Source organism: Hyalella azteca, unplaced genomic scaffold (genome assembly GCF_000764305.2).
Source record: "Hyalella azteca isolate HAZT.00-mixed unplaced genomic scaffold, Hazt_2.0.2 contig6583, whole genome shotgun sequence".
NCBI classification, from domain to species: domain Eukaryota; kingdom Metazoa; phylum Arthropoda; class Malacostraca; order Amphipoda; family Hyalellidae; genus Hyalella; species Hyalella azteca.
This window is the reverse complement of record NW_025936741.1, coordinates 43864-59714: the sequence shown is the minus strand read 5'-3', so window position 1 is coordinate 59714 and position 15851 is coordinate 43864.

Below are 15851 nucleotides of genomic sequence, written 5' to 3'. Positions count from 1 at the left end.
GATGAATCTTCTCCAAGAGATGAGAATCACCCAGCATCCCTGTTCTTGGAGTCTGTACGAGACTCATTTTTAATCCAGAACATCACCAAGCCAACCCATTTTAGGGGTAAACAGACCCCAAATATTCTAGATCTTGTGTTTAGTAGTGAAGAATTAATGATGGATGAGCTTCGCCTTGAGGCTCCGTTGGGCAAAAGCCACCACCAATCATTGTTTTTCAGCATTAAGTGTTGTGCAGAAAAAACGCCTCGGAAGCGTGAACGTTTGAACTTTGCAAAAGGCGGCTATGATAAACTCCATGAAGCGATGAATGCGGCGAATATTTCGGACTGTATTAAGGACATGAATGTGACTGATTCATGGTCGTTTCTCAAAGACACGGTTATGTCAGCAGTTGATACATGTGTACCTATAAGATTACGCTTGGAGGAGTCAAAAAGTCCTAGTGGATGAACAGTGCAGTTAAGGCTCAGCTAAAGACCAAGAACAAGACCTCTTGATTTCTACAAGCGTTATTTACGAACTCACAGCGATTCTGATTGTAGCCTGTATGCAGTAGCTCGAAATCAAGCTAAAAAAGTTTGTCGCACTGCAGTGAAAAACTTCGAAAAGAATATTGCTAAAAATGCAAAAAAGAATCCGAAAGCCTTCTTTTTGTACGCTAGTTCGAAGTGTAAGACAAAGAACGGTATATCTGATTTGAAAGTAGACCAACGAAAGATTTCCTCTGATGAGGGCAAGGTAAACGTTCTTAATCAGTTCTTCAGCAGTGTATTCACAGATGAGGACTTGAACAGTATTCCAGATATTGAGGAGCGCCCAGTCGGCTCGAAGTTAACAGGTTTTGAAATACACGAAGAAGAGGTTCTCAAGCGCCTGGTAGCTCTAAATCAGTGGTTCCCAAACTTTTTTAGGCTGGCGTCCCCTTTGGCTCCCTAATGAATTTCTAGCGCCCCCCACAGACACAAATAAAATCATGCGTCTTTTTCTATAAAATTTAGTACGCTGCAATTTTAAAAGATAAAGGTTTAACATAAATGTGTATTTCACAAATAAAACCCCTTTTAGTGAACCAATATGTTTTTTCAGCTGTTTTAACTGTTTCAGCACTAGAAACCCAGGACGTCTCGGGCAAATTTACGGCCCAGACTCGTGGCCGGTCTCACGACCAATCTCCAAATTCAATTACCAAGTAATATCTCCCAAACTAATGAACGCAGCTCAGTGAAACTTGAAACATGTATTCATCAGAACTTAAAGGTGATGTTTAGCATGCGAAAATTTTTAAAATATCACCTTCATGCGTGAGTTATATATTGCGATACAGGCCGAAATTCGCAGTGATCAAAGAATTTCTTCCTAACTACCGAACAGATTTGAACGAAATTTGGAATATACATTCCTAACTACCAATGGGGTTTTTTAGATTATAAAAAAAAATTGATTTTACCTTCGTTTGCGAGATTTTTTCATTTCACCTTCATTCTTGATTTCACACTTCCTTATTCGCTTTCGTTCGCAAGTTATGCAGATATAGGAGGAACGACCGGCTTTTCTACCGGCCGGTTTAAAAAAGAGCCGTTTACGTATAGCCGTATAACTCGCAACGAAGTCAAAACGAAGAAATTATAACGAGCTAAACATCGCCGTTGCTGAGGTTAGGTATTTAAAAACTAAGTTTCGTTCAAATCTGTTCGGTAGTTTTGAAGAAATTTCTTGATTACTGCGAATTCAAGCACGTATTGCTGTTTAAATTAAGAATGAAGGTGAAATGAAAAAAAATCGCGAACAGCGAAGGCACAATCGAAAAAATTTTCATGAGCTAAACATTACCGTTCGGTAGTTAGGTCTGTGAATTCAAAATTTCGCTCGAATATGTTCAGTAGTTTGGCAGAAATTCCTTGATCACTGTGAGTTTCGGTCCGTTTTGCAATATAAGTATGGCAAAAACAAATGAAGGCAAAATTCAANATTGAAGATTATGAAGCTTCCAAGCCTCAGTTATCGACGTCTGCGTGGGGACCTCATTGAAGTATACAAGTATACTCAAGGTCTATACAAGGTCTCCGAAGGATTACTAGAATTTGTAACAAGAACCAACACCAGGGCCGCGGCTATGAAATAAAAAAACTGCGCTGCAACTTCTCCACGCGACAACATTTCTTCTCGATTCGAATCATCGACATGAGAATGTAGCAAGAATGAACGCGTTCAAGAACAGACTAGATAAAGCTATGGAAAAATATGCGTCTAGATTTGAAATGCCTAGCACGGAGCACCATATCGAACCCGGTGGAAGTCGAGTAGTTCAAACTATCGCCAGCCATGAAAAGATCCGGTCAAATGACATGATTTTAGATCTTCTGTGAACAAGGCACGAATAGGAAAAGAATCTACGACAGGCCACATCAGGCCTACACTTCAGCGCCGAGATCACTATGTTATGTTATGTTATGTTATGACAGAACATATTGTGTGCATGGGCAGAATAATGTTCCCACAATATTGTGAGACTGTTAAATTGCAGACCGAGTTTTATACGGGTATGTGGGAGATTCAGGTCTAGCATATTTTTTACTGATATTATGAAATTTACATTTGATCCCAGCGTCAATTATAATCTTCAATGACGGAAGTGTCAGAAAGGGTTCAAAGAAATGATGGATAAGCAATTATGTAATTTTTTGCGCAATGACTAAAATCCCCATTTAGAGAACTGAACCAATATTACTTATTAAATTCCTAATCTTACCTTAACACAATTTAAATTATCATTACTCCATAATTTATGTTGTCACATAATTTTTCTTATTTTAGTTCGGGATCGGAATAAAGCATGACTACGGATAGCATTTATGATTTAGCGAGTTTAGATATTTTCTCTACCAGCCTTTAATTTTATGTTATAAGTTAAGCGGATCGATATAATTTTGCAACGATTTGAGTTCTATGCTAAACGTCGTAGCCGCTCATTGGGCAGAATTCGCCCTAAATAAAAGAACGAGGCGCTGATGAACTCGGTAGCCGATAATTATGACTCGAGCCCAACGACGCAGTCTCGGATACGAAGCTTTCTCCCCTCTTTTCAAAAATCAATCCTTGTCGCGATTTACTCCAGCTTCCTTGATGAACTACCCGCACCTTATTAAAAGATTTATTTTGATATATCTATTGCAATTTTTCCTGTTTTTTCGTTTGAACTTGGAGATTAAATTAATTACAGTGCTTAGTGTATCAGGTAATTTAATTCGTATATGGACAGAAATTTGATATTCAGTGACTGCTCACCTTGTCGACGGCTCATCGCAGCTCCAATTGCTAATGTTCAACTTCGGAATGTCTCAGAAAATTTGTTCGTATTGTCTCATTACGGACTGCCTCTGGCTCGTTATAGCAGGAACTGATGCAACGAACGATATGAAATAAAACCAATTAGGTGTTGTGGCAACCGCCTGGCGTGAGGTGACCACTGCACACCGGTTGCCCACCACAGCCCAGCGTTCGGACTTCAGTCGCGTGCCAACAGTTATGTTGTATGGATGTGGTGATAGCGGTGCCCTGTGAACTCTGCAAGAACGATCCTTGATATAATAAAAAATTCGCGTTTTTTTGAAAATGCTGCTCTAGAAAATTCAAAATTTTTATATATATGAAACGAATTTAATAGTGCTTAAGTTATACAGGTATTATTATCCCGTTTTTAATATCATGCGTTTCTTGATAAATTACCACTATACATATATATATTATTCGGTCTCTGGGGGAAATTTCGCAGCGAAATTGGACGGTCATGATTTATTTATGCAGAAACCACCTCCACAGTTATTTCACTGCAAATGTGAATATTAATTTGTGACGATGAAAAAGTACTACATCAGAGTACAACATCGTCCGATGAAGCTATATGAGAAGCAAATAAGTAATAACAATACATTAATTTTCAAAATGATTTGCCTAATTTGTGTGTTGGCGTGTGTACCTCTAGCTCTGAATTGCTCGAAAATTCGTTTCGTCGACTCGAGATTTGGAATCGAGGCTTTGAAGTCACTACCGCTTCTCCCAGACCACATTTTTTTATGTTCCTCTATGTGAAAATAAAAAATATCTAAATTGTCGTTTTAATAAGCTCATTAATGAATATTATTTTGACTGAACTTATTCACTGTTTAACTTGCTGCGAAAGGAATTGTTTACTCACTGCTCGGATATTTCTTTCATAGTAGGGCAGGTACTCATTTATTGCATATAGCTTCCAGTTGGCTAATTATAGTTGATATTACATTTTTGCACCTACATTCACGATTTAGTAGGCACAATAACCGCGAGGTTGAATACACATAAATAAGACGTGAAAACTACTCACCTTGTTCACGTCTATTTCATGTGAACGCTTCTAAGCATTACTCGACAACAATAAAATGTTCATCTAGACATAAAGTTCACTTTGTTTTATATTAGTAGTGGTAGAGGAGAGTTTTGTCCTAAAACTCACTTGTTTGTACGACTGTATATGGTGATGCAAAGCAGTCACTAGAGGAGCTGCGTAGCAGCACGGACGGTGTCGTAGCAAAGATTGAAAGCATGCAGACCGCGCCCTGCAGGGCTGTGGCACCACTCAAGGTCAACGGTAGAAAAGCTGCCAAAGGCGGCTTTCTTCCTTTTTCTTTATTGCTACGATTAAATTCGAGGAAGAAACAATCCAAAGATCAAATAGAGCTTTTGAAATGTTAAAAGCAAACAGCCTAAAACGGAGTTTGCTCTAATTATACAATAGTTTTATAATCAAAGTAAAGAAGTAGGTAAAGAAGTAACCTTTATCAAGGTAAAGAAGTAACCTTTTCCTTACCAAACCAACTTTCAAAACTCGCTAAGCGAACGTAAGTACTTACGCTCTATTTTGTCGTCTATGATTGGTGGATTTTGCTTTAAAGGCCGTCAATGATTGGCTGATGAACTTACGACCTCTTAACTTTTTTTGAAAGTATATAGACCCTGGTAAAGAAGTAATTAACCCTTTCCTTACCACACCAGATACGTAGGGAAAATATTGAGAAAGCCTCCACGGAATTTATGGCTTTATCTTAAATGGATGCTTTATTCTCTTTTATCATTGTTTTCCTTTATCATAAGGGGACCGTCTACCCTCCAAAAAAATTTTTTTGTTTACAGACTATTCGTTTTGAAACTTTGTACACATATGTAAAACGGAATTCTAGGACTTTTTTGCTCATGTGAATTCTGGGGAAAAAAATTAAAGAAAGCGTGAAATTTATAGAAAACGGCAAAATAGGGGATACTATAAATAAGTTTATAACTTCTGCAAATCACATGCTACAATATCGGGACACATATCATTCGATTTGTGATAAAATTATCTAGCGGCTCTGGAACGTTTTTTTTACCACGTCAGTTACCTAAGATTTGCTATTTCTAAATTTATTTTGTAAGAACATTTTGCGAAATATGTTATACCTGCGCTACGAGAAACTATTATTTCCCCTATCACCGTTATAATCGTTGATCGCGTAAATCCATTGAGCCATGAATATATTTTAAAAATTTTAACACTAGCCTCCACACATTCAACACTTGCACACTAGCCTCCACACATTCAACACTTGCACACTAGCCTCCACACGTTCAACACTTGCTCACTAGCCTCCACACATTCAACACTTGCACACTAGCCTCCACACATTCAACACTTGCTTTCAACAAAGGATGTAAAAATATAAAATAAAACACATGTATTTTTGTGAAGTGTATTATTTAATGAAACATTTTTATAGAAACGTTGAAATATGTTGTGCCAATGCACGGCAGTTAGTGAAATTTCACAACATTTTTATTATTTGGGTGAAGTTGAACACTATTGAATTCAACATATGATGAATATCTTTACAGCAATGCAAAATTTAGCCCAAGTTCAAGATGGAACTATTACAGCAATAACAATCAGCCAAACACTATCTATAGATGGTACAAATTAATAATTAATGGAAAAAGTATTTTTTTCCAGTAATTAATAATAATTATTATTACTGATGTGTGGAAAATAATGGAAAAAAAATAATTAAAATTTTTTTCACTAATTGATAATAATTAATGGAAAAAATAATTTTACCATTAATTATTTTTTCCATTATTTTGTTTCCTTCCACATAGCAATTGCACACTTATGAACGCAAGAATATCCCAAAAGCGTTTTTTGTTGATAACTTCTTACCATGAAACATTTCAGAAACAAGTTTAGACTTATTTTATAGCTCTTTGCGAGGGCTATCCAATGGCATCTTCAAAAAAATTCCATATGCTATTCGTAAGGTGCCAGACGCAAAATAAAACCATCCCGATTTACCCCTCAAAACGGGGTAATCCGGGACACTTGCAATAAAAGTTAATTTTAAAACGTTTGAAGCATGCAGGGTGTTCTCATCCATTACTAACAGTACTTTGAAGTCATCCTCTTTCATTGTAGATGATGTAGATGTAAAATAAATGACATTTTCTGTGATTTTTACTTGTTTTTCTTTTATTGATATGATATTACCATATTCATTAATTACCGTATTAATTAATGTGATATTACTGTATCCATGGACATGCCATTGAGCATTGACAACAACCTTGTCGATTGCAAGCTTCATATCAGCAGCCATGTAGCATTTCTTCTGTATCTGTAAGCTTGCAGGATGGCTTGTAATTTCGCACAATTTTAATTGAGTCATGTGATTTAACTATAACAAAAAAGATCGTGAAAAACATACCTGAAACAGAAAATAATGTTTTAGTAACAACCATCATATGTTTTGAGAAATAAATCATAGTTTAGGTCAATTACTTTTAATTCTATGATGCCCGGTGCACAATTATATATATAGCATTCTATGTAAAATTCTGTGACGACCGTTGATGCACTAATTTTTCGATAAGTGAATTTTTTTCGCTGAGCGAGATAAATGTAATCAAAATTTTTTGTTGTTAATCAACTTTTAATCAACCAGATGAACAGAGGCTACAAAGTGGATGAACGAGTCCTCCAATCAATTATCCATGATAATGTCAAGAGCACAACGGATAACGAAAACATAAAACTTCTGATCTACTACAAAAATAAGAAAATAAAAAACCTTGTAATGAATAATAATCCCTGTAAAAAAACTGGTCTGCTTCAAGAAACTAATGTGGTTTATGTACAACGGATAACGAAAATATAAAACTTCTGATCTACTACAAAAATAAGAAAATTAAAAACCTTGTAATGAATAATAATCCCTGTAAAAAATCTAATATTGTAAAAAGAAACTAATATTGTTTATAAATTCTCATGTAATAAAGAAGGTTGTAGACTTCTTCAAAATATGAACTACATTGGTCTAACAAGCACGACCTTAAGCCGCCGACTGACATGCCATGTACAATCTGGAGGACCCAAGAACCACATGCGGGAAGCTCACAATGAGACCATCACCCGAGCGACATTGGAGGCCTGCACCAGCATAGTTATGCGGTGCCCCTGTCTCTTATACACATCTAGATGTGTATAAGAGACAGGGTTTGCATTCCTACTGCGAACCTGTCTCTTACTTCTATGATTATGAAGGGGTTTGCATTCCTACTGCGAACCTGTATCTTACTTCTATGATTATGTAGGGGTTAGCATGCCTACTGAGAACCTGTATCTTACTTCTATGTTTATGAAGGGGTTCGCAATCCTACTACGTACCATAATACTTTGTATCATTGTGGTTTTCGCTCAAGTTATTTGGTTTGAAAACGAAGTAATTATATTTGTCTTTTTATTATAACGGAAATCAGCATTTTTACAATCATGGTAATATTAATTTAAATCAGATATTCAGTATGACAGTAATTCACTAGGCCTAGTCTGATATTAATATGACATATTATTAAGCGATGTTCAATACATTGTTACTGACTACTTTTTTTCCTTATAAAATTTTTGTAGGAATGGAATGACATGAAATTAAGAACATTTCTTAGCCGTTTTTAATAAATTGCTGACATGGAAAATTTCCATATCGACTGAAATGCTCCAATGATTACATAGAATCCTGCACGTATAGAATTAAATATGCTATATTCTAGCTCATAGAATTCAAATATGTGCATTAAAATAACAGTTCATGTGGTTGCATATGGAAAAATTTATAAAAAATTGTGTTGTTTTTGCATTCATTCTCTTCATATTTAAAAACATAATTACGCTCATATATGTACGACCATGACGCTCATAGACCAGACTGCGAAGTGGCTGTGAAAGAAGAGTGCATGTTTACCCTGAAGTGAAGATTTATTACCTGCGCTTGCAGAAGAGTATGACAACCAAAGGTCTGGTCGTGCTTTAATTTACGGAAGTATCACCTACCCTTGGGCTTCAAGTGCTTATATCTAATACTAGAGTAATAATTTAGAAATGTTTGAGGTAGCGATCAATGAAGAATAAATAGTTAAACCGACGTATATCGAGAAATTGCTAGAAAAATCGCACGCTTTACGAATATCGGGGTGCAAGATTTCATTCTCCCTGATAACAGTTGAAATAAAAAGTTTACATAATTTATCTTAATGTCTACGTATTAAAAATAATTAGCCAGGATCGCAATCCAAATTTCAGACTTACATCTTATTTATGAGGGGAGTTATTGGACCTAGTAATAGTTATAAAATTACATTAGCGACTAACGCGGCTGAGCCGGCTTAACGGGCCTCTTAAGACTGCATCAAGGCGCTCAGCCGCGTTAGTCGCTAATGCAGTTTATTAACTATTACTAGGTCCAATAACTCCCCTCATAAATAAGATGGCTAATTATTTTCAATACGTAGACATTAAGATAAATTATGTGAACTTTTTATTTCAACTGCAATCAGTGAGGATGAAATTTTGCACCCTGATGTCCGTAAAGCGTGTGATTTTTCTAGCAATTTCTCGATATACGTCGGTTTAACTATTTATTCTTCATTGCTCGCTACCTCAAACATTTCTAAATTATTACTCTAGTATTAGATATAAGCACTTGAAGCCCAATGGTAGGTGAAACTTCCGTAGATTAAAGCACGACCAGACCTTTGGTTGTCATACTCTTCTGCACGCGCAGGGAATAAATCTTCACTTCAAGGTAAACATGCACTCTTCTTTCACAGCCCACTTCGCAGTCTGATCTATGAGCGTCATGGTCGTACATATATGAGCGTAATTATGTTTTTAAATATGAAGAGAATGAATGCAAAAACAACACAATTTTGTATAAAGTTTTCCCAATGCAACCACATGAACTGTTATTTTAATGCACATCTTTGAATTAAATGAGCTAGAATATAGCGTACTTAATTCTATACGTGCAGGATGCTATGTAATCATTGGAGTATTTCAGTCGATGTGGAAATTTTCCATGTCAGCAATTTATTAAAAACGGCTAAGAAATGTTCTTAATTTCATGTCATTCCATTCCTACAAAAATTTTTCAAGGAGAAAAAGTAGTCAGTAACAATGAATTGAACATCGCTTAATAATATGTCATTTTAAGATCAGACTAGGCCTACTGGATTACTGTCATACTTAATATCTGATTTAAATTATTATTACCATGATTGTAAAAGTGCTGATTTCCATTATAATAAAAAGGCTAATATTACTTCATTTTCAAACCAGATAACTTGAGTTAAAACCACAATGATACAAAGTATTATGCTACGCAGTAGGATTGCGAACCCCTACATAATCATAGAAGTAAGATACAGGTTCACAGTAGGATGCGAACCCCTACATAATCATAGAAGTAAGATATAGGTTCACAGTATAGGATTGCGAACCCCTTCATAAACATAGAAGAAAGATACAGGTTCACAGTAGGATTACGAACCCCTTCATAATCATAGAAGTAAGATACAGGTTCACAGTAGGTTGCGAACCCCTTCATAAACATAGAAGTAAGATACAGGTTCACAGTAGGCTTGCGAACCCCTTCATAATGATAGAAGATACAGGTTCACAGTGGGATGCGAACCCCTTCATAATCATAGAAGTAAGATACAGGTTCACAGTAGGATTGCGAACCCCTTCATAACGATAGAAGATACAGGTTCACAGTAGGATTGCGAACCCCTTCATAATGATAGAAGATACAGGTTCACAGTAGGATTGCGAACCCCTTCATAATCATAGAAGTAAGATAACACGCTATTGGAGCATTCAGTTGATGTGGAAATTTTCATTGTCATAAATTCCTTACATAGGGTTAGGGAATTTGCTTTACTTGCATACCATTCAATTCCTGTAAAAAGTTTTAAAATGAACAGAAGTAGCCTATAACAGTAATAAAGCAATATTTTGAGGTTGCTTTTGCACAGATTTTGGCAGTATTTTTACAGCACAGCGTGACAATGTGGTAAGACGATGCCACTTGTATTGTGTACAGTACACAAAAGAGCCATACTTGAGATAATGAGCATCTTCTTTTTTTTGAGAGCATGAGCAACCTGTGTTGGAGCGACGATCACCGGCTGAGAGACTAAGAAAACAAAAGACAATTGATGAATTTGAAGGCGAGGAGGGAGTTGGGGGTGAGCCCCTAGGGGGTTGAAAGAAGGGGTAAATACCTCAATACTCATGTTTTATTTACCCCTTGGCTGAAATTGGCTGAATATATCGCACTTGCTATTACAGGGATGATTCAATATTGGCACTGGATTTGTCCGTGTGTTTGTTAACCTGTTGACATGGTATGATTGTGTGAACGAGATATAGCGTACTTATTTGAGGGTATGAGGGTACCCTCACCTTCACCCCCACGTCGGCTGTGACGCTGACAGCACTGAACGTTGTTTATAATTGTAGCGGGTAGGGGAGGGGATGAGGGTGAGCTTGGAGGGGAGAGGAGGCGTTCGATTATTCTAGCCTTTTATTTCTTCACCAGTTCCCAGACTGTTCATTGTTCTGAACAGTGACGAAGTATTCCCAAACATAAAAAAATATATATAAAATCAATGAACAGACTACATCATTACTATGAATGACATATAACAGAGGTTTCAGGAAAGACAATGAGACTGTAATGTAAAATAAAAGCTGTTGTAAAATTAAAAGCATAGAATAAGTCTGTCTTCAATTTTCAAGCTTTGGGGCGTTGAATAATACTCTAGTTGACAAACCATGCAGCTCTGTCCCGTATATGTTACGCGCACTCGCTACATGACCTAATTATTTGAGCAATTAATTCATCCACCAATTCCTCTCTACATTCATCCTTTCCTCCAACTCCCTCAATCATTCAGTCCCCCGTTGTTCGCTGCCCCACCTTCCTACTCTTCCCCATGCACCTCCTGTTAAAACCACAGCCTCCCTTTCCACAGCATTCCTTTATTCGCGTCGACAGCAGAGGAAACTCTCAGTTAACTTCCAAAGTAACCAGTAATCATTTTTTTGGAAATCATTCAACAAGTGAACAGATTAATATCACGAATGTAATTAAAATTTTTTTTATCGAATTACACTATAGTTTTCTGGCTTTCTTCAATGTGCGAAAATAGTTTTGAGCCGGCTATTATTTGCGTAAGAAACTAAATGATCGTAGTTGCAAATAATCATGAACAGTCTGAATGATCAGAATAGACCAGTGGATACTGTTCGCAGTGCACTGAATTTCTCCCATCGGCAGCGAGCGGTTTATCTATAGTGAAAAATAAGCCGCTGTCTGCAGCGCAGATGAGAAATTTTGCTCTAACTCGGGAAATAGAGAGAATTTAAATACATAGTAATGAAAATGTTTGCCCCGACGTAACTAAAAAAATCCATGCACAATTAAATGTGCAGCTCATACTTCACTATTCTCACGCACCTTCGGCCACGTCACTACGCTGCCAGACGCTGCCGCTGAAATTTACACTGCTTTCGTCCAGTGTGCCGAGTTTAGAGTTGGAGCGTCGCTGAACGGGCCTCTTAAAGGATTGGATAAAGTCTTGAGTGCATCGATATGGCAACACTGCAGCGCTGTGATTGGGCGAGTCTTGTGGATTCGTTGGCAATGAGCGGAGCACATATGGTGGCCACCATGAAACGTTACCAGAAAGCGAAAACGCGTAAATTTTTCAACTAATCTCGTGAAAACTGTCTTCTATGCCATGTTTTCATTCTCTTCACGCTGTAATATTTTCATTTACGGTTCTACACTAAACCAAATTTCTTGTTTAGTAAGGTAATTTTTTCTGTTTCGATTTATATATCTTTGAAAAGTGGGTAGGTACCCCTTGGGGAATAGAGTGTGGGTGACCACTGACCATAAACCACGTGGCCTGTGGTTAGAGAAAATGGAAACATTCAAATGACATCCAGCTACAAGTCTGCATGTACCGCAACCGTAGGAAACCCGAAATTTGTTAGAAACGCTGGGAAGTGTTAATTTCTATTTATATATCCAGCTGCATGGAAAATGAATAAGTGATGAATCGTGTCATTTTCTTCAATTGAGTCACGTGAAGTGGGAAAAGAAAATAGACGCAGCTACTCATGGTGATTAACATTAGAAAAAACGTTAAATATCGCTCTAATCGTTCAGAATTTATTTTATTTTACTTTATTCAGAACATAACCATTTTTGAATTTCAGACGTCGTTCTCTTACTCTGAGAAACTCTGGATTGCATTACAGCTTGCCTGGAAAGTTTCGAATGTCAGTGACGAATATTTTTATTTTTGCTATCCATAATTGAAGCGATTTTATAAATCTTCCAAATCCTAAATAATGCGAGTGTTTGTTAGGAATTACGATGAATTTTGCAGAGAAATTCAACTATTCTTCCGCTGCAATATTGGATTATTAACCATGTCTTGGAATAATCTGCAAAGATAGTTCATATAATTAATGATTTATATAAAATGGTGCGATACATCGTTACATAACTGACATATTAAGATCTTGCATGGCGAACCATTTAATTTTAAAACTCCCTGCCAGGAATTAACTTAGCATTAAGGAAATTGAGCGATAGAATACTCTATGTTATGATATGATATGATATCATATCATAATACTTCTGGCAGTGATCGAGGACGCACGTAGTGTTTCCGGGTCCCAACTTTCTCACTTTTTACTATGCCGGTTTGACTTATCTCGCGAATTTTGTACCGAAACGATTTGAGAAAAACGGCTAGTACAAGTGTTTTATTCCCGACAAATTCTAGTGCATGAAACGAGGGCAAGTTTTTGAAACCCTCGGCGACTGCCTGTAACCGGAGAACAATCGGTGCCTTGACTACGCTCAGGCCTCGCCTTCCTATACCCTCCCCACCCTATAGGCCCCTACACCTCCCCCTCTCCACCCGCCTTACGCGTTGATACCTTGATTCCCCCACCACACCTCTGTCTTTCCCTCGCCAGCTGCAGCTCAGCTGTTTTTCCAGCCTTAATTTTCGAGGGAACTTTACTATACTCAACTCAACTTAGTCGTATGTTTCTCCGTCCTTTTCTGTATTTTTCTCCGTTCAAGAGATCTAGTTCATGCATTTAATAATGGCTGGATAGAAAATAAAAAAGATAGTCGAAAAGCCCTCAACGGCCTCTAGAGAAAAGCCATCTACGGCCTCTAGAATAAAAAATAAAACCAAATCAGCCCAGCTAGAGATGGAAGTTTGCAAGTACTGCAAAGAGATCTCTCTGAGCGAAGTCCAGACAGTCACCTGTGAAAGATGTGAAGATCTCATTTGTATCAGCTGTTCAAAGTTGAGCTCTAAGGAGTAGTCATTTCTCCAGAAATCTAAATTGCTTCATTGGTTTTGCCGTGATTGCGAAAAACCAACTCTTGGTGCTCGAAAAAGAGAGGAGTTGGTGGAAGAGCACGGCAATGAGTCGAAATTGTTGAATGATGTAGTAAACTCCTTGAGTGAGATGGTGCGCTCGCTGAGTGACAAACTGAGCTCGCTATGCAATGAGCTGACTCTGTCTCTTATACACATCTAGATGTGTATAAGAGACAGGTTTACGGTGATCCGGCGTGGTCTGCGGCCAGTAAGGCTTACGGCGTGTGTAAGAAGTGATAGTATGGGGTAAATTCTGTGGAGTAGGACCTGTTGACAATTGACTATTTTATTCAGCAGGCTGTGGAGTGAGGTAGGTGTTGCTTAAAGTTGGTGAGGGGAGATGACTCAGTTACCTACAGCTTTTTGGGTGTGAGCTGAGTTTAGTTTTTGCATTATAGGGTAGGCGTTGGCGCCAGGGCTTGTTTATACGAGCTAAATTTGTTGTGCAGGGGTGCGCTCCCACTTGAAGCTTAAGAAACTGGACGAGTACATTACATCTGAGATCGTGGTGAGTTTTGCTAGTAGGTAGCTACTCAAAAACGAAATGGGAAGTCGGAAGCATTTTTATTGTTTCGATACTTTCTATTAAAGCCTGAACTTTTTAGTTCTTAGTTCTTACAAGTACATTTTTTAATAAATTTTCCGCTTGATGCGCATGTGTCGTACGCAACTTAGTTATAGTCGATTTTAATCTACGCCTTTGATTTAGTTAAATCCTGTCTCACGCCTTGCCTAGTGAAGGGAATATTTAGTACGTATTTAATTACGAATCTCTCTCTGAATATTTACAATTGATTCTAGTTTTTCGTGTGTTTTGTTCGAAATGAAGTATTTTAGGTATATTATTTATGCTATGTGCAATACTAATTTATAAGCTATTTTTACCATGGTATGTTTATTTTACAGAAACCGATTTTATTAAGAAGTTCAACGAAACTCTCTTTTTCAAAGCACTTCGTGAACGAATAAACTTTACACTCCTCTTGCCGGTTTTCGTTTCAATTACTCGAGCAGTAGTGCAACGTGAAATAGTCTAAAAGTTTTCACTAAAAGCACGCTCCATTAACGCTTGACCTTGACTGAGTCTCGTCGTAAATTTTTGCCAGATCCCTCTGAAAAATGTAAAATGGAATTCATAAATCTACTATGCGCTATTTAACTCCTGACGAATCTAATTCTATACTTATTTCGATCTGCATTCATTAAGGTGCAGCCATTGTGTTTCGACAAGTTTCACAAAAGTATGGCACTTCCATGACACACTACTTCCCATACAAGAGTTAAGGGGACCGGCTACCCTCCGGAAAAACTTATACAGTTATTATCCGATCATCATGAAACTTCTCATACATACGTAAAATGTAAAAATAAGAACATTTTGCTTCTATGAATTTTTCGAAAAAATTGATAGAAAACGTGAAATTCATAGAAAAGGGCTAAAAATGGGTACTTTAGAAAATCTATCTCCTCCTACAAATATCATCCTACAACATCGAGACACGTATCATTCGGTTCGTAAGGACCATACCTAAAAATTTGATGATCACTTTTCTCATTTTCCCCTTAGTTTTTTTTATGCGTGTTTTATCCCATTTTTCTCATTTTTCCCCCCTCCTCCCCCCCTTCTCCCCCATATAAAAAACGAACCAGACAGAAATTCAAAAAAGTGATCATCAAATTTTTAGGTAATTTTTTTACGAATCGAATGGTGTATGTCTCATTGCTGTAGCTTGAAAACTGTAGGAGGAGATAGGTTTTCCGTGACAATAAGTTGAACTTTTCAGGACGGCGCGACAAAGTCCCGTGCGCCTCGAAATAGGCACTCAATGTAGCATGGATACCAAACTACAGGTTTCTGTAGCTTAATCCTGTCTCTTATACACATCTAGATGTGTATAAGAGACAGCTACAACATCGAGACACGTATCATTCGGTTCGTAAGGACCATACCTAAAAATTTGATGATCACTTTTCTCATTTTCCCCTTAGTTTTTTTTATGCGTGTTTTATCCCATTTTTCTCATTTTTCCCCCCTC